The following is a 23,045-nucleotide window of genomic DNA, read 5'->3' as shown; positions in this document are numbered from 1 at the left end:
TCCTAACCACAGAACATTTTCTTGGGTTCAGTAAAATTGATGCAATTTTATACGATCTTTGGTAACTCTCATACTAGAAGAGCCATATGTATGCTTCAGCCACGGCTCAAAGCTGCCATAAAGCTTTGACTCTACTGGTTAAATAACCAGACTGTAGCACACTTGATGGGATTCTTCAGGTGTCCTTAATGACTGAGTGGTGTTGCTGCATAGTTGATAGCCACCAATGATTCAGAGAGATTGCAAAAAAGAGTGAATTGGTGGTGGCAGCCAATTCGGTCACGGAGCATGCAGGGGAGATCCAAGAACGAATGATTCTGTAGCTTTAAGATCACCCGCATCATTACTGTGCACCCCACTTGTCTCACTGATTGTTTAAAAAATAGAGGAATTCTTTTTCTGGCTTGTTATCTAGACAAGTTGGCAGTCTATGGTGGTATCGTCTGTCTTTCTGAGATGTTTCTCCTTTTCTTTGCTACAGCAAAACTCTGACTGTCTCCTAAGGACACCGATTCTCCTGCATCCCTTTTGGGTTTATTTTCCTTTCTCCATATACTTTCGGCTTGTGAAGAAGGATGGTGCAGTTCTTATACTGTTGCTGCCCTGCCCAGATTCCCCTTCCTCTCGGTGCCCTCATCCCATTTGCTGGCTACTCTAAGTGGGGACTACTGACAACTCAGAGCTGCTTCCTTCTCTGTCAGAACATCTTTCTAGACATGTCTCCTAAGGCAAGGGAAACAAAAGCAAAAAGAACCTATTGGGACTACACCAAAATACAAAGCATCTGCACAGCAAAGGAAACAATCGACAACCCAAATTGGCAACCTACTGAATGGGAGAAGATATTTGACTTATCTGATAAAGGGTTAGTATACAAAATACATAAAGAACTTATATAACTCAAAACAAACAAACAAAAAAACCCAAAGTATCCAATTAAAAATGGGAAGAAGACACAAACGGACATTTCTCCAAAGAAGACATATAGATGGGTGACAGACACATGAAAAGTTGCTCAACATCACGCATCACCAGGGAAATGCAAACCCAAACCACAATAAGATAACACCTCACTCCTGTCAGAATGACTACAATAAAAAACACAAGAAACAACAAGTGTTGGTGAGGATGTGGAGAAAAAGGGACCCTCATGCACCGTTGGTGGGAATGTAAACTGGCACAGCCACTGTGGAAGCAGTATGGAGGTTCCTCAAAAAATTAGAAATAGAATTACCATGTGACCAAGTAATTCCACTACTGGATATTTATCCAAAGAACACAAAAATACTAATTCAAAAAGATATATGAATCCTACGTTTAATGCAGCATTATTTACAATAGCCAAATTATGGAAGTAGCCCAAGTGTCCATCAATAGATGAATGAATGAAGAAGATGTGGTATACACATATAAAGTAGAATATTACTCAGCCACAAAAAGAATGAAATCTTGCTATTTGCAACAACATGAATGGATTTAGAGGGTATAATGCTAAGTGCAGTAAGTCAGAGAAAGGCAAATACCATATGATTTCACTCATATGTGGAATTTAAGAAACAAAGCAAACAAACAAAGAAAAAATACAAAAACAAACTTTTTAAAAAACCCCCACACTCTTAACAAACTGATGGTTACCAGAGGGGAGGGGGGATGGGTGAAATAAGTGAAGGGGATTAAGAGTACACTTGTCTTGGGCACCTGGCTGGCTCAGTTGGTGGAGCATGTAACTCTTGATCTCGGGGTTGTGAGTTTGAGCTCATGTTGTGTGTAGAGATTACTTAAAAAAAAAATCTGTAAAAATAGCATACCCTTGTTTTGATGAGCACTGAGTAATGTATAGAATTGCTGAATCACCATATTATACAACTGAAACTAATATAACACTGTACATTATACTGAAATTAAAAAAAAAAAAGCTGTTTCTTTTTGAGAACTGCCCTACATCAGCGGGTCTCAAAGTGTGGTCCCTGGGCCAGCAGCATCAGCATCATCTGATCATTTGCTAAAAATGCAAATTCTGAGGTCCCACCCCTGGGCTATTGAGTAAGAAACTTGGGATTGGTGTCCAACCACCTGTGTTTCTCATGCACATTAAAGTTGGTCAATTACTGCTTTAGAGTGAACGGAAACCCAGAGCAGAAATGCCCAGGATGATACATCTTCCTTTCAGGGGTTATCTGCAGCCAATGGCTGAATGATTCAGGAAGAACAAAAGGCTGTTAGTCCCTTTGTTCAATAGGGGACAACTTCATGATGCCATTCAGCCTGCAGAAATCCTTGAGGGATCAGGCTGAGGCTGGAATCGAACTGAACCTATATCTTGGCCAAACGTGTTCCCCACCCTATTCTGTACTCTCATTCCCTTAAGAGGTATTATGAGTTTAATGTGTCCTCCCAAAAGAGAGATGTAGCTCAGAATGTGAACTTATTTGGAGACAGGGTCGTTGCAGATGTAATTAGTTAAGATGAGGTCATATTGGAGTTGGGTGGGCCCTTAATCCAGTATGACTGGTGTCCTTGTAAGGTGAATACACAGGGACACAAGGAGACTGCCATATGAAAATGGTCTATGGAGTGTAGACACTTTAATGAGAAGAAAAGCAAGGTTAAGGGTATGATTAACTGGCTACGCATACAGTGTAAAGGGACAGATCCAGCTACCTTTGGCTCTGTCACGGCCCCTCACTCTTGTTGCTTTCTACTGTTCACCATTCCTGGGGTGTGTGCCCCTTCCCAAGCTCTTTCCCAGTGTTCCCAAATGGTGCTCAATATACTGAGCTATCCACAGAAGGTACTCTGATGAGGACAGAGTGGCATTGCTCTCAGAACTCCCTCAAAGGGAGGAATTTCCAGTTATACCTCTGCTCAAAGTTGGAGTACTTGAATTAGGAGAAGAAATCATTAAACAGGGGATCACAGAAGGCCTTTGGTTTCAACTCCTAAGTGAAGCTAAATAACAAGAACTCATGGAAGGTATTAAAGGGAAATTCCTAGTGTTGATTTGTTGGGTTTTGGCATGTCCTTTCTTTTGGAACTTCTCCAATGAAAACTTCTAAGTCATTTTCTATTTGTAGAATTCTGTCATAGCTCAGGTTTGGCTTCTCCAACTGGTGCTTTCCTTAGATGAAGCATTCAGTAAGATGGAGCTAAAGAAAATAAACATTTAACTAGAATTACTATAATGTGCTTATAATGAAAGGACAGGTTTAAAAAATAGTGTATATTAAAACTTAAGTTTCCTAAAGTAGCTTTTCCAAAATAACAAAACATCATTTGCTGGGTAGTGACCGAAGATACACTGACTGGCTCTAGCTCTTTTTTGTTTAATGTGGAATAATTCTATATACTTCAAGGCCAAATTTGCTTCACTTGGCTTAATTGTCAGTTAGATGAATGGAAAATAGCATGTTACTAATTCCAATTTATTTTGCTTTGATATAGTCAAAATTCATGCTGTGGGGAAAAAAAGGAGGTCAGATTCTGATCTGACAACTTTTTCTTTTTTATTATTCATATTTTGCTATAATTGCTAACATTTAGCAAACAGTCCAACTAAATTACAAATAAAATACACAGCTGACATTTCTTCTCATAAAAGGAAAATGTTAAGCCCAGTATAATTACAGAGAATGAAAAAAAGGCATACTGGTATGGTTAATTTTTGTATTTTCTGTGAATAAATACCATACATGATGAAAACCTTTGTAAATAGGTTTCAAGTTGATTCTGTTTTGGTCAAAACTAGTTTCTTAAATCTGATTGCCCAGTTTTGAATTAATCTTCTTAAAGACAATCAGTTCAGGGACACCTGGGTGGCTTAGTCTGTTGAGTGCCCGGCTCTTGATTTCGTCTCAGGTTATGATCTCACGGTTTGTGAGTTTGAGTCCTGCGTCAGGCTCCTCTCTGACAGTGAGCAGCCTCCTTGGGATTCTCTCTTTCTCTCTCTCTGGCCCTACCTCTCTCTCTCTCCCACTCTCTCTCTCTCAAAAATAAATAAACTTAAAAAAAAAAAAACAAAACCAACCAGACAATCAGTTCATATTATTCTCAACAAGACTGCTTTTCCAAAAGCCGTTAGGGAATCTAGTAGTTTTGTTTTTCATATATAACAAGTGTCATTTTTTCTGTTCAAAATGGTGCATGTAGTTGTCTGAGGGGATTGGTGTTCCATAGATTTGCCATTAATAAAATAAGCTCAAAATTGTTCATGGTAAGAAGAACTCTGGTAAAACCCGTTATCCTGTATTACACTGATGCTTGGGAACTTCTTTCTCTTTGAATGGGAATTGTCCTAGAAGTTGAAGGTTGTCTGTCTGGGCAACTTCAGTCCTCTTGGACTCTGGGACCATCGTTGAGTTAGGACTTGTGTGTAGGCATAAATAGGCAACCAGCATTCTGGTGTGAGGAGTGTGTATATAGGTGTTTGAACCTCAGTTTTTTCATCTGCAGAATGGAGGCAATTCTGCCTACTTCACTGGGTTTTTGAAGGGCTTTAAAATGAAGCAATTTTTTAAAAGGTCTTTACATTATGTTAAAGGAGTGATAGAAAAATGGGAACTGATCAACACAAGGATTATGCTAGTGGTCTCTATGCTCTGCAAATATTTATTCAGTGCCTTGTTTTTCTTTAAAATGGAGATGATGATATTGACCTACTTCAAAAGGTTGATGAGAACAACTAATTACTGTTGGTAAAACACTTTGAAAACATTGAATGCTATCTATGAAAATGCTAAATACAGACTTCCTGATGCAGTTGAAAGGATTAATTAGGGAATGTTTGCTTGAACCTTGATCCCCTAATGAAAGGTGTTTCTCCTGTTGCTATTTTTGTGTTAACTGTTATATTGTGCCACAATTTGTTAGATAGTAAGTGTCATGTCTGGCTGGTTTTTAACTGTCTCCAGACGGAATTTTGATAATTTTTCTTTGAGAGATCAAATGCATTTCACATTGTAAAGTGTCTTGTCCAAGGTCATTCAACTAGACTGACCTTTGCTTATTTTGGGCTGTCACTTACGGCTTCCTAGATGTTCTCATCCAAGCCTCTCTTTCATGTTCTGCTTGAAATATTGTACTTAGTGATGGATTTTTAATACTCTAACCCTCTATCTCTCTGAACATTTTTTTTTTACCAATTACAAGAAAAAATTAAGAAGATTTTGAAAAAAAATTGCTCTTTATTTAAAAAACTTACTGAGAATTAGGATTTACATGAGAATAAAAGGTTGTCCCTTCTCTTTTCCATACTTAAATTTGTAGGCATACAGGCTTATTCTCCTGTTTTATTCTCTTAATTCTCTTGGTGGCAAAAGGGACTGCCTTTAGACTATCCTCATCCCGAAGGGTATTTGATGAAATTTCATTTTCCCTTCTTTCTAATGGATACAATTGCTCCAAGCCATTTTGCAGTGTTCCAATATATTGTGAATGATAATTGTGTCAAATAACCCACGTGATTTCAGAAGCTGGAGGAAAGGATATCGGGCAGCTCACAGACTCTGTTGGGAAGCTACAGGCCATGAACGATGGCCAAATCATGTTGGAGAAGTGCTTCCTCTGGAAACCAAATCCTATGGCTCGTACTGTTTATATTCCTGACACTGGTACCACCAGCTTCTGCCACCATAACTGTCATTGCTGCCTCTGAAAATCAGATGCTGCCATTGCCACCACTAACACCCATCTCCACGGTAAATGTGGGCAGCCCTTCCTCTTTTAATTAAACTCTGAGGGGAATGAATGGAGCCATAGGAAGCCTGAGAAATCCAGGGCCTGGCATTTCCAACTTCTATAGTGGAAAAGGGGCTCTCTCTGAGGAGTGCAGATGGGCCTGGGGAGGGGTGTCCTTTAGACACTGGGAAGAAGTTCAGACACTGGGTGGCCAAGAGGAATGACAAATGTCCAATAATCTAATAGGACTGTAGTCTGTAAATATGTGCATTTGATTCCTTATATTGACCCCTGGAAGAAATATTTAGATGTTTTTAATTTAAAATTTTTAAAGTTTATTTGAGAGAGCGAGTGAACAGGAGAGGGGCAGAGAGAGAGACAGACAGACAGAGAATCCCAAGCAGGCTCCTCACAGTCAGCACAGAGTGCAACGTGGGGGCTTGAACCCACGAACCGCAAGATCATGACCCCAGCAGAGACCAGGAGTCAGACACCTAACTGACTGAGCCACCCAGGTGCCCCTAATTTAAATTTTTTCATGTTTATTTATTTTGAGAGAGAGAGAGAGAGACAGGACATGAGCAGGGGAGGGGCAGAGAGAGGTGATTCAGAGCCCAATGTGGGGCTCGAACCCACCAACCATGAGATCATGACCTGAGCTGAAATCAAGAGCCAGACACTTAACTGACTGAGCCACCCAGATGCCCCAAAGATGTTTTTAATTTTAAAGATAACTTTTTACTTTTTCTGTTTACAAAGGCTAAATTCTGCTTGGGATTAAAAAAAAAAAAAAAAGCCTCCGTTATTAATCTCATGGTCTTTAATGAACAACTCACACATAATTTGTATACAGATTTTCTACAGAATATTTCCTGTTAATATGGCATTAAAAATCCTCTTGATGGCATATTTGAAAAATAATTATCATAAAAGTCAGTAAGGAGGAACAGTGGACTTCTTTATTATTATCAATAGTCATTTCTGTTTTTTCATTCCTTTGGTTTGTGTCAGCAAAAGATAGCAACTGGTGCCCATGCAATGCCAGAATTCTAACCAGCTCCGGATTAGTTGATTGCATTACTATGGTTTTAACACCCACTGGCTTTTCTCTAAATCTAATTACTGATTTTATGGTTCTCAACATTGCTGATGGTGAAAGATTTTTTTTTTTTTTTTTTACTTTTCTTTTTTCCTGAATACAGTGCCTAGCTCCACCAGAACCATGACAGTATGTTGGTGACTTTTGCAAACCAATAATGCTATTTGTAAAGTTTATCAACAATATTCCCTGTGGCAATCTCTTCAAATCTCAGTTTTCAGAGTTCTCATTTGAAACACATTTTGAATTCTTTCAGTATCAAGATTCCCAATATTTTATTTTATTATTATTATTTTTTTTTTTAAGTTTATTTATTTTGAAAGAAACAGAGACAGCATGAGAAGGGGAGGGACAGAGAGAAGAAGAGAATCCCAAGCAGACTTCATGCTGCCAGGGCAGAGCCCGACACAGGGCTTGAACTCACGAAACGAGAATATCATGACCTGAGTTGAAACCAAGATTCGATGCTCAACCAAATGAGCCACGCAGGCACCCCAAGATTCCCAATATTTTAAAGTAAATTGTACTGGTACTGAACAGGTACCCATGTGGCTTGCCACACAAAATGGACTACTCTTGTTCAGTTCAGATATTTGTTGCTCAGCTCTCCTGAAAGTTTTGCAAAGAATTTTTGGTTTTGTTTTCATGTAATGGTGGAGGCAGAGAAAGCTTTCAGAATGGAGACACTGTAGATGTCAACTGCTTCATAATGAATGTTTGTTCATTCATTAGCATTTGACAGTTCATCTTTACTCAACAGTATTCGATAGTATATCCAGACGGGCTCTGTTGAACTCTCATCATGAATCAAAGTGTAACTGGTAAAATTGAAAACCTTAATCTGGTTGGGGTGCAAATTTTAAAGATTTTTTTTTCCCAATCGCTGCCCTAACTGTACTAGACAGAAGCACCCTTGCCCTTCTTTACCTATACTCTGAGATCCCACTGAACGGTCTGTGAGAGCTCCCATTTATTCCGTCAAGTACTCAAAATTCCCTAACTAGGCACCCAGTCATGTGAGTTGTGCCTAGCGAGTACCAAGGAGCATCCCTCATCTCCTGGTGGCCTAATGCCAACAGAACATTGCAGAGGGGGAAAAAAAATGAATTTTAAAAATTGTAAAGATGCTTCTAACCACCAAGAAATGAAGGGTGTCCCACCCCTGCTTCTCACCAGTGCTCACTAGGCAAACGCACATGATTAAGTGCCTGGTTAGGAAACTTTGAGTATCTGACAAAATAAACTGGAGCTATTACAGGCCATTCAGCGAGGTCTCCGTTTGAAAACGTTTGGCTTACAGATCAATAACTCATAAGACTGAAATGGCTCTGAAAAAAGTTGGTCTCTGATCTATGAGGGTACTGTGGTCTGGGAGGCTTGAATGGATATGGAGAGGCGTGTTGGGTTATTCTGACATAAAAGACTTTGTAGGATTCTTGAAGAAGCTATGTTGGGCCCTTCTGGGCTCCTACCAAATAGGAGCCACATATCTCTGTATCATGTATAATTAATGTTTTAAAAGACATATTAGGGGTGCCTGGGTGACTCAGTCCATTAAGTGCCTGACTCTTGATTTTGACTCAGGTCATGCATGATGTCACCGTTCGTGAGTTCAAGCCCCACATATGGCTCTGCACTGAGTGTGGATCCTCCTTGGGATTCTCTCTCTCTGACTCTGCCTCTCTCTCTCTCTCAAAATAAATAACTTAAAAATAAATAAATAAAAGACATATTAAATGGACTGTTGGTTATTGGTAATATATTTTATTTTGGAACAGATCCACATTGGTTTGGTTTAAAACACAAAATTCTTCTCTTCCGAGGAGAATGTGTTGTAACAGGATCCGTCTATTGATGCAATAAATATTGATCACCTGCTATGTGTGAGGCACCACGTTAGAATACATACTGTCTCTCTCTAATACACACACACACACACACACACACACACACACACACACGTTTGTATATGAATCTGTATATAGAGAAAACGTACATGTACAAAATTGGTGGTAGCTATTTAGCACAGGGAATTTACTAAATAGGTAGCACATACTGTTGAAGCTGCTCATATGAGAGTCACTCTGCCTTGTGTGACCCCTTGAATTATTATCTCATATAATTACTTCGTTCTTCTTATTTGGGTTTTGGCTCCCCACCGAATCTCTGAGCTTTAACAGGGCTGGACTGTAGAGCAGGCTCTGCCCTCCCTCCACTCATTACTCCTTAGCGGTAATTAGTGGATAGATTGCTGCTAAGCATCAAACAGGTGCAGACATTTAGCAGAGGGTAGGGTTACATTTCTCCAAAAGCCGTGCCTTTCCCGCACATTTTGAAGGCAACGTGTTGACAGTACAGAACGCAGATGAAAAGACGTTGGAGGAAAGTATACACATTACACAAACTTTCGTGTGCGTAGCAATCACCTAGGGATCTTGTTAAAGAGTAGATTGTGAATCAATAGGCCTGGGGCAGGGCCTGAAATTGTGCTGGTAACAAGCTCCCACGTGATGCCGGGGCTTCTGTGTGGATCAGACTTGGTTGATGCAAGGTTATATGTAATGGCCGCATTAGGGACCAGACTCTTACAACCCTAGATAAAGAAGCTAGAGCGCTTCCCCTAGCCATGGCCGCTCTCCAGGCCACCCCCGCCCCGCCGGGTCAGCACCCCAAGTTCGCCCGCCTGTAGTCGCGCCTGGCTGGCCTATGACAGCTGTTTGCATGGACCTGAAAGGCTTGCCTCTCCCTACTCTCCGAGTCGGAGTCGGAGTGCAGCCGCCCGGTGAGCGCCGCCGCGCGGGCAGACGACGCGACTCACGTGGGACATCTCCAACTGCTCCTCCTGGAAACCCGGCAGACCGGTTTTACCCGTCCTCGTCCAGAAGTGGCTACCGATCCAACTACAGGCAACCGGAGGAGGCCGGCGTCCTTCCTCACCTCCACCCGCCCCCCGCCTTCCCCAGTCACTTCATTTTTCTACCTGACACTCCCGGAGCCGCAGAAAGCGAAGACCCAGCACAGCAGCTGGCCGAGCACCGTCTCCAGCGACGTGTGTGAAACTGTTCAACCCCAAACACAAACACCAGCCACTGACATGTTTTAAGAAACGCCACAGTTGGATGACTGCGGAACCAAAACAGACCAAATGGGGAGGCAAGAAGGGAAAGCAATTGGCCCAGTTCGGTTGGAGAAGCGGCTCGTGTTACACTCCCTTTGCCAGTTAGCGTCGTGGGCGTTTGTTGCTGTGTTAATTACAGTTCTTCCCCGAGTCGGAGGCGAGAACAGCCCTGGTGGAACGGTTTCAAGTGGAGCGTTCCGCCAGGGGGAAAACAACTGCCTTTCTCCCCAGCTGGGGAGGGATTCCCAGCAGGCAGCCCACGGTGAGCGCTGTGCGCCCGCATCGCCGGCGAGGCTCCGACCGCGGGCTTCCGGGTGCGCTCGCAGACGGAGCCTCGCGCGCTTCCACCGCGTCCGGCTGCCCTGCCGGCCGAGGCAGAGGAGGAGCAGGTCGGCTGGCGTCTCCTGAGCGCACGCCTGGGGCCGGCGAGAGGGCGCACTTCTCAATTCCTGGTTTTCTCTAAGCGTTCCGGGGGAGCTCCCGGAGTGGAGGTCTGGCACGAGAGACTGCCCGTTTCATCTTTGGATGGACCCCGGCAGGGTGGGCGCGGCTGGTTCTGAAGGAATCAGGGACAAAAGTCAGATAGTGCCGCAGGGTGGGAAGTAGGTGCAGACAAAATGACCTGGCTCCAAATCCTACCTCTGCCCCTCATTAAATTTATGTGACCTTGGGCAAGTTGATACTTTCCTGTGCCGCGCTAATTCTCCCCTTATGCGGTATCAACTATGTTGCAGGACTCTTCTAAGCACTCAGTCCTCACAACAACCTTATAAAGAAGCACTTTTTAAAATTGCCGTTCCACAAATGGGAAAACTGAGTCCTAGAGATGTTAACCGCACAGCGGATGAGTGGTAGGGCTGGGATTGGAAAGGAAAAGTCTACGCTCTAACCATTACGCTAAACTGCACGTTAAGCGATAATGCGTATGTATGTAAAGTACCTGGAAAATAGGGAGGGGGTGGCTATAGGCACATACTCATCAAACTGATCCTAGCTAAGATGTAATGCACCCAGTATTGATTTACAAGGGAAGTGACCGAGGGGGGTGAGGGCCCACGTGGTTATGGGAAATCCATCAGAGGCAGCTGAACAGGGATTGGGGAATAGGAATATGGATCCCAGCTCCAACCCCATCAATGTGTCACCCTCATCCCCACCACCTTGCCAAATGTGTCCACAGCCCAGACACAGCTAAAGACCCTAGAAAAACAATTAGAAGCCATAGGGTCAGAAAAGTCCAGTGAAAAGGGGCCTGAGTCTGTGAGTCTATACTAAAGCCACCTACCAGCTCAAAACAGTACAAAAAATACTAAACTGTTGGTTTTCCTGCTATTTTGAAAAATACATTTTCCTACAGTGCTATTTGGGCCTTTTACGAATAAAATTCTTGGAAATGACTCAAAAAATGCAATCCAAAAGCCATGGTATGCACTTGTAACTGTCATTTATGTACACTGAAGGGCTGGCACAGATGTCTGAGACAATATATGGGAAGTGCTTTAGAATAAAAGCATTAGGTAATAATATTTTAAAAGGATACCATACATGTTTAGATTGTAATAATCTTCCTGAGAGAATTCTGTCAATAATACGTGGCTTTCCCTCAGAGTTTCATGTCCCTCTTGGTAAGATGGTTTTTAAAATAGTGCAGTCAGGGTGGGAAAGGGGAAGCCTTATTCATGGGCTCTGAGGATCAAGTCGTGGACATCTCTGGGGGCCACTGTTCTGCCTGCCACACACCCCAACTGCTTTGGTGGGAGGCATAGTCTTAATTAATTCAGAAACATGCTCAGCACTTACTCTGTGAAAGGTACTATTAGCAGGGACTCCTGAGTCTCATAATCCTGTATTTGAGTGCTAGCTCTGCCACTTACTAGTTACGTGATTTTGGGCCAGTTACACAACCTTTCTAACCCTCAATCTCCTCATCTGTGAAATGGGGATAGTAATAGTACACACCTTGTTTTGTTGTTTTAATTAAATGAGATAATGCTAGAAAACATTTAGCACAGAGCCTGGCACATGGTAAACACTCAATGAATGTTTTGTTTATTATTACTAATCTGTCATGAGGATTGCAAAGATACATAATGCATGGTGTCTGGCCTTGTGGAATTTGGGGAATACAGCGTACTCCACATGTAACTGTGAAGTCAGATAACACACAGGAACAGATAAAGATGCAGAACAGTATCCTACTAAAGTGCTAAATGGGGTACTATAGACAGTAAGTGCTATTGAGTGAAGTAAAATATTTTCAGTAAGCAGGAAAGGTAGGAATGAAGGAGGCAGGATTGGTGTTGGGACTAAAAGAAAGGTTAAATATAGACAGGTAGAGGGGGAAATGTCGGGCACATGAGCATATACATGACAGATTACAAGGTGACAGTAAATAAGATGGTTTACTTGTCATCTTATGGAATGGAGGGTTTGTGTAGGGGTGTTCATTCATTTCCACTTTTCTTCCGGAGTGTTTAGGGAAGGAGTGTACTATCAGATTTGAAGGGACCAGACTGGAGGGGCTTGAATACTAGGCTATACAGTTAAGATTTTTTTCCCGGTGGTAGCAGAAAACCTTGGGACGTTTTAGAGCAGAGGTAGATTCCTGGTGGAAGCTGTGTTTAGGAAGGTTGATCCAAGAGTAGTAAATGTAGGATTGGTGGGAGGAGAACTTGAAGGTAGGGAGAGCTGTTGGGAGATGTCTTCAGTGGTCCAGAGAGTAGTGACTGGAGGAGATGTGATAGCAATCAGCTTCAGAAAAGGGGACGGACGAAAGAGACATGACAAAGCAAGAACAAAGAAAAGAGGGCCTTAGTGACACAGAGGGAACGGATATAAAATTCCTGAAAGTCTGGTAATGGAAATAATAGAAATGAGAAATGAGTTCATTTTGAGTGTTGCTGTGTTTGTTGAAGATGCTGGCAGGTCATCAGGTGGCACATGTCCAGGAGGCCATTGGAAATGTGGAACTGGAAGAGAGAGGTCAGAGCTAGACAATGAGGTTTGGCTATCATTAGCAGAGAGGTGGTGGCTGAAATCCTTCACTCCGGCCCCCTAGGTTTTCATGGTCAAACCCGTGTTAGTGCCCACATGGGTGGATTCCTAGCCTCATCCCTCTTTTCCTCCCCCTTTATGGGCTAAATTGTGTCTCCCCTAAATGCATATATTGAATCCTATCCCGCAGTCCCCCAGCAGGTCACTGTACTTGGAGACAGTGTCTTTAAAAAGGTAATTAAGATCAAATGAAGTCGTCGACCAGTGCCTTTAGAGGAAGAGGAGATTAGGACAAAGACACACACAGGGGAAAGGCCACGTGAAGACATAGGGAGAAGATTGCCATCTACAAGCCAAGGAAAGAAACCAACCCTGCAGGCACCTTGTTCTCCAACTTCTAGTCTCCAGAATCGTGAAAAAATAAATCTCTGTTGTTTAAGCCATCCAGTCTGTGGCATCCTGTTATGGCAGCCCTAGTGTAATGCCCGAAGTTCCGAAACCTCCCACAAAAGTCCACCAGAGTCGTAAGTCAAAGCCAAGCGGCAAGGGTCGTTTATTGCAGGTTCGAACCTGGTCCTCTGCGCACTCGTCGCCGGTGACGCAAGAGGCCTCGATCAGGGTTGGTACAGCGTTTTTATAGACAAATAGCACAGGGGAGGTTTCAAATTATGAGGGGCCTGATTAGTTGGTTTTAAAGTAAGGACATTTGTTGTTCTCTGATTGGGCGTCCTTTGTCTGTCCTTTGGCGGGAAGGCTTTGTCCGTTACTTGTGGCGGGAGGAAAAAGGGGGAAGGGGGAAGAGGGTAGGGTAGGTGAGGAATGTGCTAAGCAAGCAGGTTTACAGAAGCGAGAAATGCCGGTTAGTTTATGTACAATCACTCATTCCATTACCTATCAGACTACATTTAGGAAGGTTCACAACCCATTCTACTACACAGCGGGTTACATTCAGGAAAGGCCTCACAGTGCTCGTAGCAAACAGCAAGCAAAACAGACTTCTCAGCAATTGTATTTCTTAATCAAAGATCCATAATAAGCAGAAAAGAGAACCTAGCTTTAAACTAAGGCAGGGCTGCCATTTGGATTGTTCCTTTCACTAGCAAACGAATGCTCTCCTCCAGGGACCAGCGTCCTTGTATCTCCAGCCCATCTGAGCTGAGGGCGCTCCATGCTGCCCACATATCCCTCTGCTTACGTTTTAACAGCCTGTTTCCTAGCCCCTGATTATCTGGATATGGTGTGGGTGGTATTTAGTAGCTATCAGGAATGTTGTCCCCTGTGAACTAAAAACAAGGTTATCCTTCCTTGATAACAGTGATATCTTGGGAGGCTCCCCTTGGTGGGGACTCTGGTGTCCAGAGCAGAGCTTGTGGAAGAGAGAGTTGGTCAAAGACGCCTTTCTGAGTACCCAGCTCACAGCTGTTCGAGGACTGTTCTGCCACCTGTTCCTAAGGCTGTCTCTGGCAATAGATTCTCCATGTGCCTTCCTCCGAAAGCATGCTCAGAACAGAAAGAAATGTGTCCCTTCTCGTTAGTAAGACAGAAAAATGAGTTTTACTGCACTTGTAACTCATACTTTTTTCTTTTTATTTAATAATGATTCTAAATCTTGGTGGGGCCCTATTTTTCAAAACACAGAATAAAATACATGGGGGTTGAAGACCAAGTTAGCACTTAAAGTAGCCCTCAGAGGAAACAAACAGAGTGATATATTCGCACAACCACCTACAAAGAGCTTATCTATGAAAGGATAGAATAACAAGTGTCCAGAAAGCTCCTGTTAATTCACCTGGACAGATTCCAAGTCCCGTCTTGTAGACCTGTGACAGAGAAATATTCAGACCAGGACCGTGTCCTTGCTGACTTCCGTGTTCATGAGAGCTGGCCTTTATGATGGATTAAGGCCCTTATTCTGAGGAAGATGCTGATGAAGTGTTCTCCATCTTCACAGAGGACAGAATGAGAGCAACTGGGCTGAAGGTGTAGCCAATAGAGTCATCCTGTCAGAAATAGAAATCCTGCTTCTAAGTCCATTTTAAGGTCTGCCTAGGTTGTGGTTGTGCTCTAGCTCCCTCCTCTGGGCTCCCGCAGTATTACCCTGCATTTTCCACAGTCTCTTTACTACTACACTGGTTATTTGTTTATGTTTGTTCCTACCTGGAGCCTGCGAACTCCCAAAGGGCATGGCTCCTGTCCATCTCTCTTTGTCCCTCTGTCTCAGCTGAATATTTCTAGCTGGCACTAGGTGAGGCCTCAGTGGATGGTGACTGGCTCTGTCCTTTGAAAACTTTTTGTGTTCTGGAGACTCTGTGTGTGTGTGTGTGTGTGTGTGTGTGTGTGTGTGTGTGTGTGACAGAGAGAGAGAGAGAGAGAGAGAGAGAGGGCAAAAGAGCAAGAGGGAGAATAGGTGAAAAAGGCCACGAATAACTGCTTTTGGAAATGTTTTGTTACTCTGGATATCAAATAAGCACATGGAAAGTGTAGCTGAATATCTAGCATATGTTGATAATTGATACATACTTATTGACTGGTTGACTGAACAGGGCCTGTGAAACAGGTATTTGCTAAAGGGAGAGGTGTGATTTCCTCTGTAGAGATTTTTAAAAATATTTATTTATTTTTGAGAGAGAGAGCGAGAGCAGGGGAGGGGCAGGGAGAGAGGAAGACAAGAGGATCTGAAGTGGGCTCTATGCTGACAGCAGAAAGCCCGATGCCGGGCTTCAATCCATGAACTGTGAGATCATAACCTGAGCTGAAGTCAGACGCTTAAGCAACTGAGCCACCCAGGCGCCCCTCTAGAGATTTTTAAGCAAAATGATAGTGATATTTCTGAGCTGGGGTGTGAGCAACCTGCTGAATGCACATTCTTTTTTCTTCTAGACCTAAAGGGTGATCGCAACCATGAAGCTGTGTACTGGATATACATAGCTATCATTTATTGACTCCTACCATGTGTCAAGTGCTTTGTACATGCTATTTCACTGACTTTTCACATGCTTATTTAGATGAATATTGTTTCCCCCAATTTTACTGATGGAGAAATGGAGATTCAGAGAGGTTTGTTTATTCATTCAGTCAACCATATTTATCACTTTCTTGCTATGTGCTGAACACTGTGCCGGGCTCTAGGGATACAACAAAGGGGAAGGAAAGTGTTTCCAGGGAACAGGATATGCAAAGGCCAGAGGTGAGAACTACCATGATCCTTGAGAGTTAATTCTGGCTGGAATACAGATTTTGAGGAGAAATAAGGCTGGAGAGTTAAGCAGTGACCAGATATTAAGTATTATCATGAAAACCTTAGACTTGGGGTGCCTGGATGGCTCAGTTGGTTAAGTGTCTGACTCTTGATTTGGCTTAGGTCATGATCTCACAGTTTGTGAGTTCGAGCCCCGGGTCGGGCTCTGTGCTGACAGCATGGATTCTGCTTGGGATCCTCTCTCCCTCTCTCTTTGGCCCTCTCTGGCTCTTAAAATAAATAAATAAACATTTAAAAATAAATAAATAATAAGCTTGGACTTGCTTTTAAGGCAACCCGACAGAGGATGAAGGCAGTGGTGGCTTAAATAAAGTAGGAACAGGTTAAGGGACTTATCCAATGTTGCATGACTAGAAAGTGGTAACTTGGGGTTGGAAATGAGATTCCATCTAATTCAGAAACTCATCCCATGTTATCAGAAAACACTTCCACAAACTGGAGAAGAAAAGGTGGTGACTTATTTGTGGTTTTCTACCAATATCCTCTCCCTACTCCCAGCCCCTCACAGGCTTTCCCTTTTTTTCTTTTTTAATATTTCCCCAGAACCTGCAGTGGCCCAGAAGAGGGTGTGTCTTAGCCTGGGGACCAAGCAACATTTGCTGGCACCAAGGAACAGTTCTATGACAGCTTCTTGACTGCCTCTTGACTGCTTTCCGCCCCTGTTCCTGGGGCTGACATTTCTGTCCATTACACATCAGTACAAGAAACAACCTGACTGCCTGCAGGTGGTGGGGAAGCTACATCTGGGCGTCTTTCGCTGCCTTCCTAAAACATGAGAAGAAGAACCAGATTCCCACCTTGAAAGAGGAGGTTTTTGCGGGGGGGTGAAGAGGACGAGATGCTCATGTTCTCTTCGCTGCCATTCGTGTTCTTGGGTGGATTCGAGGTGCGTATGCTTGCGCACTGTTTTTTCCGTGTACCTCCTCAGTAGACGGCTCCCATTTTGCCAATGTTTAACTAAATCCGCATGCCATTATTTCGTATTTTGGAACCCCAAATGTTAAATCGCTTTCATGGTAAACAAAATGTTTTCAATAATTGCTCAGGAGAATTTGGAAAAATCAGCTTGTTCTCTTCGTCTTTATATTTTCAGCAGGATGCTTGTCTTTGTTCTTCTTCTTCTTTTTTTTTTTCTCAGTATAGTGTAGTGGGTGAGGGTGCAGTCTCTTCCAGAGTTCAAATCCTGAATCTCACACTTTCTAGGTAGGTGACCTTGGGCAAATTATGTAACATTTCTGTGCCCCCCCCTTCCTTATCTGTAAGAAAGAAGTAATAATAGTATCTGTCTCACAGTATGATTATGAGGTTGAATGAGTTAATTAAAGTATGTGGCACATAGTAGGTATTTCATAGTGTCAAGCTACCATTATTATTCATTAATTACTTTGCATAGTTTTTTTTTTTTTTTTTGCGGGTGGCGGGGGGGATTCTAATCCTCAGCTCCAAATATGCTTTTAGGAAAGCTTTGGAGAGATAAGTAGTACAGAACTTCATCCTGAGCACCCTGTCCGTGTGAAGTCCATCAGTGTACAAGGTGATGATTATCGGATGAGGCTTCCCTGAGGATCGAAAGAGGGAGGTACAGTTCTGCTTTGCTAAAGCTTCTGAGAATATTCAGAAGCCTTTGCAAAGGATGAAATAATATCCTATATGTTAACACATGTCACATCAATCATCCCCAGCAAACTTCTGGGTTAGCTTATAGCATGAAGCCCAGTAACAAATTGCAGAACCACAGATGATTTAAAAAAAAAAAAAAATGTAGATAATGTTCATTGTATGAGTAAACTTCCATAGCTTTTCCAAGTCACAGAGGAATGTACCTTTTGAAAAAGGTAACTTTTGAACAAAGTTTTTGTTACAGGTCAGTTAATTCTTTAGCTCTGCATATGAGGTGACTTTTATTTTCTTCGGAAACAGCTTTAACCAGAAAGCGCATGCCTAAGTGGAGGGAGAAGGCTGCCCTTTGATTCTTCTAGATAGAGGCTGTGATAAACAAGTTCTTGACAGTCTGCACTGCCTGGGAATGTGCAGGTGACTATGGAGACAGCCGTGGAGGCACAAGAACGGGCATATGGTCCTCACTGGCACAGCATACCAAAGCAATTAAAAATGTCTTAAAATGCAGAAACCCCCTAAACTGTAAAGTATATCATGGTAGATGTCAAATTAGCATTTTCTGCCTCTTTTAAACAATGCCATAATCTCATTAATCTGCAGAAGGAACCAAATGCATGGACTCCAACCAGTTGGCTGGACATATGTTGCATATTGGACTGGCCATTTGGTTGGATCTGATTAAAGTGGAGAAATTGCATTTTATTTTGGGCACTGAACCCAAATCTGGATCTGCTTATTACTTTTTGAGCTCCCTTTTTAAAGTGATAGGTTTTTAAGTGCCAAAAATTCAGTACCAACTTGCGTTAAAAAAAAAAAAAGCCTATAAAGAAACTACACAGAGGAAAAGGACAAGGAGTGGAGATGGAAACATAAGGCTGGCTTCAGATCATTGGGATATATTAAATATCAGCATTCACAATATTATACATTAGAACTGTCAAACCCACAGGCTCTCGCTCACTTATGGCAAGGTGGCTCAGTTGATCAAAACATCTTATTTATTTTGCATGGTATCATATACTTTTAAGCCTTTTAGCACAGCGCTTTGTTTTAAAATTCTTTATTAACAAGTATGAAATTTTTAAAATTCTAAGTATATTTGTAAGCAAAATGAATGTATATTGTTTGCTTGCACAGATGTACCCACTGTCTTAGTCAGTTTGGGCTGCTGTAACAAAATGCTGCAGATTGAGTGGCTTACACAACAGAAATTTATTTCTCACAGTTCTAGAGCCTAGAAGTCTGAGATCAAGACACCACCTGATCTGGTGTATGGTGACAACCTGCTTCCAGGTCTGCCTTCTTGCTATGTCTTCACACAGTGGACAGAGAGCTATCATCTCTCATGTGGTGTCTCTTCTTATAAGAGCAGTAATCCCATTCATAAGGGCTCTACCCTTACGACCTAATCACCTCCCAAAGGTCCTACCTCCAAGTATCATCATACTGGTGATTAAGACTTCAACAGATGGATTTGGGGGGACACATTATCGATCCATAGTGCCCACTGATATTTCCCAAATATTCGGTGTGTGCTTAGCCCCCTGTACTAAGCATTGTAAGAACACAAATTTGCATGGGACGCGGTAAGGTATTTGTGATTAGGGCAAGTTCATGAGTAGCTCACATGCTGGGCAGGGTGTGTCATCTTCAGAAAAGTGCAAAGGGCAAGGGGATTCAGAGGAGGAGGAGATCATATGTGGTGTGTATTTGTGGGGAGGGGTAGGGTTCTGACAGGCAGACGTGGGAGCAGGAAGGTGATTTGCAATCTCAGGAGTAAAGGGTGGAAGGAAACACAGGAAACTATGTAATGGTGGCCACTGGAGGATAAATTTGGAAAGGTGGACGTGGGGGATCATCTTGTGGAGACGATGCAACGGCAGATCACAGCGTGGTGGGCAGCAGGGGGATGCTGAGGGTTTTTGAATAGAGGAATGACGACTGGACCTGTTCTCTAGGATGAATAACATGGCAGTATGTGATGCGTGGGACAGATCGGTGAGAACATCAGTTAGGGGATGATGACGGCAGACTGGGTGAGGGGGGAGAGTCCTCATTTGAGGAAGGGGGTGAAAACAGAGAGGATGAGAAGTTAGAATTACTGTGAAAACAGAATCCACAGGACACAGACACTGAGTGACTGCTGGCTGATGCAGCAGGATCATAGGACCTCAAAATTGTCACTTTAAACAATGATAATCAAAATTGTCACTTTAAACAATGATAATCATTACACATTCATAGACAGGCTAGTTTTCATAAAGCACTCTGGTTGACTGAATGCCCAACAGACAAACTTTTGTTCTATTAAAGATGTCTTTTGAAATGCTAAATCTGGGGCCCCTGGGTGGCTCAGTCAGTTAAGCGACCTACTTTGGCTCAGGTCATGATCTCATGGTTCGTGGGTTTGAGCCCTGTGGTTGGGGTCTGTGCTGACAGCACAGAGCCTGGAGCCTGCTTGGATTCTTTCTCCCTCTCTCCGTGCCTTTCTCCTGCTTGCATTCTGTCTCTCTCTGTCTCTCAAAAATAAGCAAAAAACTTTTTAAAAAATTAAAAAAAAAAGAAATACCAAATCTTTCATTCCCTCAGACTAAGGTAAACTATGCCTGGGGCAGAATAGATGTGGGTGAGACAGGGAATAGGGTTCATGTTCTGTTTTAAGCTGTCTAACACTGCACCGCAGAGACATTCTTGTTAGCTTGTTCAGAGATGAGGAAACCTGACAGGAGGACCAGAAGCTGGAACTGTCCCTACGACTTAACAATGCCACATGCATTCTTCCATGACAAGCTTTGAATGTTTTTATAAGGTCTCTACACTGACTTTTTTCATTCATTTTATTTTTTTTTTTAATTTTTTTTCAACGTTTTTTTATTTATTTTTGGGACAGAGAGAGACAAAGCATGAACGGGGGAGGGGCAGAGAGAGAGGGAGACACAGAATCGGAAACAGGCTCCAGGCTCCGAGCCATCAGCCCAGAGCCCGACGCGGGGCTCGAACTCACAGACCGCGAGATCGTGACCTGGCTGAAGTCGGACGCTTAACCGACTGCGCCACCCAGGCGCCCCTTTTCATTCATTTTATAAGAATTTCTGCCAAGATGGTGGCTAGAGTGGAGAAACATGTTGGTAAGGATTTTAAATACTTCAGTTCCAATAATCTTGCAAAATCTATATGGATTTTTAGAAGCAAAGAATGCTACCGTTGGGCATTTGCTGGCATGTGAGAGGTCCTCAAGTCGATGGAAGAAAGAGGTTTTCCCTTTTGAAAGAGTGTTCTTTTGACCCATGCCCTAAATCCATAGTTCAGATACAAGCAGGTCTCAGTCTTACAAGACGTAGTAGTCATTTGATTTCATTATTCTCTCTTTTTGTGGCAGTAGAATTTTCTGAAAGGAAATGAGACCTCTGAGACTTGGCATAGAAACGGTAAATTAGAAATCTATCCAGGAAGACTTCTTTGCATTTAATTAAGTGACACTCTCTAGGGACTTAGCAGCGTATAGAGTAATAAACCCATCACACAGAACTGCTAAATATGTGGTCTTTAGTACCAATTTGTGACAATCGTAGTAAGATTCTAGTGCTATGTGAAAACATGCAGAAATGAATATTTTTGAAGAAATGCTTGCTAGCATTTTTTTTTTTTTGGTCTTGATATTGTGACTCTGAGGCAAACATGAATTAAAATGAGTTGCCTGAGTTCAAGTGAAAGTATCAAAACCAACACGAACCTTTTGTGGTTTTTCTTACGATGGGGGAAAAGCTGCGGAGGAGAAAGAGTCCTTTCTGCCTCATGATGGGGAAGTTCTAGGATAACTTCTACATTGTTCTGTGTGACTCATGACTAATGACTGTGTTGGAGTATCAATGAAGCTGTGAGATCTGTTCCTAGTCCTGTTGAATCTTTTAGGGATTTCTTTGGAAACTCTCTAATACACTGGGCAGAAACAGCTTATAGAGGTAGGGGAGCTATAATGTTGGAATTTAACTTGACATTGCTCAGTTCATATAGACCTGCCCACCTCCTTGCAGAAAGGACTTGCCATAAATTATAGGCTAGTAAAGGTGTGTGTGTGTGTGTGTGTGTGTGTGTGTGTGTGTAACTAGCATTTTAATGAGATGTGATACAGTTCCATTTCCGGTTTTATGGGCTTATTTGATTACAGTAAACACTGGAACTGTACCTGGTTTTGATGTTGTCACTTTTTTTTTTCATGCTTACTTATTTTTGAGAGAGAGAGAGACAGAGTGTGAGCAGGAGAGAGGCAGAGAGAGAGGGAGACACAGAATTCGAAGCAGCCTCCAGGCTCCGAGCTATCAGCACAAAGCCTGACACGGGGCTCAAACCCACAAACTGTGAGATCATGACCTGAGCCGAAGTCGGATGCTCAACCAACTGAGCCACCCAGCGCCCCTGTCACTGTCTTTTTTAAGGGTCTTGCATCCTTTCTGTGATAGGTAGATTCATTTAATGACAGCTTGGAAAATTTTAAAGCATTTGGAAGATTTTTTTTTTTTAAACTGGCTTAAAACATTCACTCCCTATTAAAAGAGGAGAGGAACTGGGGCGCCTGGGTGGCGCAGTCGGTTAAGCGTCCGACTTCAGTCAGGTCACGATCTCGTGGTCCGTGAGTTCGAGCCCCGCGTCAGGCTCTGGGCTGATGGCTCGGAGCCTGGAGCCTGTTTTCCGATTCTGTGTCTCCCTCTCTCTCTGCCCCTCCCCCGTTCATGCTCTGTCTCTCTCTGTCCCAAATAAATAAATAAACGTTGAAAAAAAAAATTTTAAAAGAGGAGAGGAACTTATGAGCTCATTTTGTAGATGATGAAACCTAGTTAAATGAGGCATTGAATTAGCGCACCCCCTAGTGATGCTAGTGGCAGGAAGAGCTCAGCTTGGGGGCTCTAGGGTGACTGGGATCGGGGTACTGGCGTTGCCTCTTCCTTCCTACATGATTCACCTTGGGCAGGTCTTCTAGGCCTCTGAGCCTCAGTTATCTTGTATGTAAAATGGGAATATAAGAGGTGAGAGAATGCATGTAGTGGCCTAGAACCATGTCTGGTACCTGGCTGGAGCTCGGTAAATATTAGTGGTTGTGAGTATCATTCCAAGCCTGATCCAAATTCCCATGTACAGATGGCCTCGCATGCCGATGTTGACTGCACCTACTTCTGACTGTAATGGGGACACTTGGCTGCTGATTTGGGCAATGGGCCTTAACGTCCAGCTTCAGTCTGTCCCTTATGATTCCTTTCTCCTTCTAGATGCCTCCATTTTAAGTT

At 42.8% G+C, this 23,045-nt stretch overlaps 1 long non-coding RNA gene across 1 annotated transcript in view; it reads left to right on the top strand.

Annotated features, from left to right (window-relative positions):
• Positions 1-23,045, top strand: part of LOC147584071 (uncharacterized) — a 51,759-nt gene that overhangs the window by 5,730 nt on the left and 22,984 nt on the right. The gene's annotated exons all lie outside the window — the stretch shown is intronic.

This window comes from Puma concolor, chromosome A1 (genome assembly GCF_028749965.1).
Source record: "Puma concolor isolate L17-30 chromosome A1, mPumCon1.1.hap2, whole genome shotgun sequence".
Classification (NCBI taxonomy): domain Eukaryota; kingdom Metazoa; phylum Chordata; class Mammalia; order Carnivora; family Felidae; genus Puma; species Puma concolor.
The sequence above is the reverse complement of the archived record's forward strand: the minus strand, read 5'-3'. Positions and strand labels throughout refer to the sequence as shown.